This window comes from Arachis ipaensis, chromosome B01 (assembly GCF_000816755.2).
Source record: "Arachis ipaensis cultivar K30076 chromosome B01, Araip1.1, whole genome shotgun sequence".
Lineage (NCBI taxonomy): Eukaryota > Viridiplantae > Streptophyta > Magnoliopsida > Fabales > Fabaceae > Arachis > Arachis ipaensis.
In genome coordinates this window covers 49,809,029-49,812,325 of record NC_029785.2, presented here as the reverse complement: position 1 = coordinate 49,812,325, position 3,297 = coordinate 49,809,029, and the positions used below count along the sequence as shown (strand labels likewise).

Genomic DNA, 3,297 nt, shown 5'->3' with positions numbered 1-3,297 from the left:
TACATTTTTCTCTCTTTCTCTTTCTCTCTCTCTCTCTCTCTCTCTCTCTCTCTCTCTCTCTCGTCCCTTCTCTCTTCTTCTTCTTCTTCTTCTTCTTCTCTTTCTCTCTCTCTCCCTCATTTTTCTCGCTCTCCCCTTTTTTTCTCTCTCTCTCCTCTCCCTCCTCTCTCTCCCCCTCTTTCTTCCTCTCTCTCTCTCCTTCTCCTCTTTCTTACCCTCATCTCTCTCTCTTTTTCCTCTCGCTCTCTCTCCATGTCTTTCTTTTTTCTCCCCTCTCCCTTGCTCTCCCTCCCTTCCCCCTTCTCTCTCTCTCTCTCTCTCCCCCATTTTGTTTCTCTCTCTCTCCCATTTTATTTCTCTCTCTCTCCCTCTTTTCCCTCTCTCTCCCATTTTATTTCTCTCTCTCCTCTCCCCCCTTTCTCTCTCTCCCTCCCTTCTCTCTTCCTCTCTATCTCTCTCTTCTTTTTTTCCTTTTCTCTTTTTCTCTCTCCTATTTCTCTCTCCCCCTTCCCTTATTTCTCTCTCCTCTTTTCTCTCTTTCTTCGCCCTCCTCTCTCTCTTTTTCCTCTTTCTTTTCTTCCCTTCCTTTCTCTCTTTTCTCTTTCTCTCTCAACCTTCTCTCACTCTATATCCCTCTTCTCTCTCTCCCCTTCTTTTTTCTAAAATAAGAGAGAGAAAGAAGAAGGAAGAAAAGAAAAGAAAAAAAATAGGAAAGAAGGAGAGATAAAAAAAGAGAGAGAGGAGAAAGAGGAGAGAGAGAAAGAGAGAGAATGGAGGGGGAGAAAAAGTGCAAGAGAGAGAGGGAGAGAAAGTGAGAGAGAAAAAGAGAAAGAGAGAGGGAGAGAGAGAGGAGAGGAAGAGGGAAGGAGAGAAAGTGAGAGAAAAAGAGAGAGATGAGGGGAAGAGGGAAGGAAAGAGGTAGAGAGAGAGAGATAGAGAGGAAGAGGGATAGGGGAGAGAGAATGAGAGAAAGAGATAGAGGGAGAAAAGGGAGAGAGAAAGAAAGGGGAGGGGAGAAAGAGGGACAGGGGAGAGAGAGAGATGAGGGGAATAGAGAGGAAGATAAGAAGAGAGAGTGGGAGAGAGAGAAAAGGAAAAAGGGGAGAGAGAGAGAGGAAGACAAAGAGAGGAAAAGGGGAGAAAGATGGGGAGAGAGAGAGAAGAGGAAGAGTGAGAGGAAAAGGAGAGAGAGAGAAAGGAGGGAGAGAGAGAGAGGGAGAAAAGAGGAGAGAGAGAGAGAGAGAGAGAGAGATAGAGAGGAGGGAGAGAGAGAGAGAGAAGGGGAGAGAGAGGGAGGGAGATAGAATAAAAGAGAGAGAGAGAGAGGGAGAACAGAAGGAGAGAGAGAGGGAGAGAGGGAGAGAAGAAGAGAGAGAGTGGGAGAGAGAAAATGTAAAAACTAATTTTATATATGTTAAAAGTTAAAACTAGTTTTAACCTATAAACCAGTTTAAACTGGTTTTTTCAATTACAACTGGTTTTATTTTTATGAACTGGTTTAAACTGGTGCACTGTATTGTAAACGGGTTTAAAACCAGTTTCTTATTTGACAAAGTAGTTTGGTTCAGTTTCTAAACCATTTAAAATAGTTTAGTGCAGTTTCAGTTCAGTTTATGAAAAAACTGAACCATGAACACCCCTACTGAATTATCTTAAGACCCAAAAAGAAAAAATAGAGATAAGAGTCACAGACAAGAAAAGTTATGTTTTTGTTTCTGTTTTTATTTCACTATCTTTAGTCTTATGCTACCTTTAACATTAGAGACATTAACGAGATAGTAGTTAACTCTTTCAATAGCTTTAGTTTCCATTATATTCCTAAAAATTATAATATAGCTACACATTTTTTAGAATGAGATAGGTATTTTGAATAAACAAATAGATACAAATTTTTAGCTTTTAGTAACATTTTTCCAAGTCTAAGTTAACAAATGCAGCCTTATTATTTTAGCTACAATGCGATCTATGCACACGCTTTTTGTTTCTTTGATACTCTCTGTAAAAAGGAACAGAATTCTCTATTGAAACCTGCTTTTCTGTGAAACTTTTTAGTTTTGAACATGATTTGAGACTTAAATTGAATTGGTTTAAGTGAGTTTCATTCATTTTCTATTTTCTTTCTTCTGACAGTGTTTTGGCAACCTTGGTGAAGAACAAAATTTTGCCTGATCCAAGATTCAAGATTAAGATTTGTTAAAGATTCTATTGTGGTTTGTATTGGTTGTAGCTCCAAGAGCAGTGAAAAAATCAAAGAGACAAAATTAGGGCAGAAATTGTTGAACCATAATGATTGTTCATGAATAGAGCAAAGTTATGTTATTCATGAGTTATTTTATTTTTACCTTTAGTCTAGATTGTGGATCATAAATTTGATGTATTTAGGAATTTTCAGTATTTTAAATTCTATATTTTTATGTAGGCATTGTGAAGTTTTTGGTATTTATTTGAAAAATTGATCTATGTTTGATTCTTTTTATATTTTTTGAAAATATAATTATTTATAAAATTAAGTTTTAATAGTGGTAAATGTGGAATTAGTAAAAAACTATAACTACAAGATTAGGAACAATGACTGCTTTAGCGACCAATTTAGTTTTTTAATTCAGAAATCAGCGGCCGATTTAGCGACCGATTTTAGATTTTCAAATCAAGCTTTGACGACCGATTTAGGACGGAAAAATTTTGTCACTATTTAGCGATCGATTATGTTAGCGACCAATTTAGCGACCGATACTCTTTGGTGAGGGGTTTGGTGGCTTTGTTAAAAAATCGGTCGCTATTTTCTAATTAGCGACCACCAGAATCGGTCGCTAAATCAGTCGCTATTCCAGTAATTTCTTATAGTGATTAGAGAATTTTTAACAAATGAAAATCGTAAATTATATCCTTAGGTGTGTAAAATATAGCAAGTTGTTGTTTATTGTTGAGTTGTATCATATCAAAGTGTTATATGATGCGACTGACAAGACATTTTTTATGATAGTTGACTTAACTGTGTTTTATGAAGCAAACAGATGATGAAGTGTGTGTTTGGATTAACGTTTGTAAATAAACATTGATACAAATGTGCTTTTACAAAATTAATTTTGATCAAAATTGGATTGGTATCAATGTAATTTGTATTTGGATATTTTTTGTCAAATATGCTTTTGAAAAAATGAGTTATGTTTTAATTATATTGACCAAAATCACATTAGAATGTAAAATTACTAAAAAGGATATAATTTATATCATTCTTTATATTACTTATGCAAAAGATAAAGATTATTAAATATAATTTTTAAAAATGTAAATGTT

General features: G+C 35.4%; 1 long non-coding RNA gene across 1 annotated transcript in view; it reads right to left on the bottom strand.

Moving 5' to 3' along the window:
- LOC110269965 overlaps positions 1-2,446 on the bottom strand; it is a 19,168-nt gene extending 16,722 nt beyond the window's left edge. The window contains exon 1 of the long non-coding RNA XR_002358843.1: positions 2,129-2,446. This is a non-coding gene — a long non-coding RNA (uncharacterized LOC110269965). The remainder of the gene's footprint in view (positions 1-2,128) is intronic.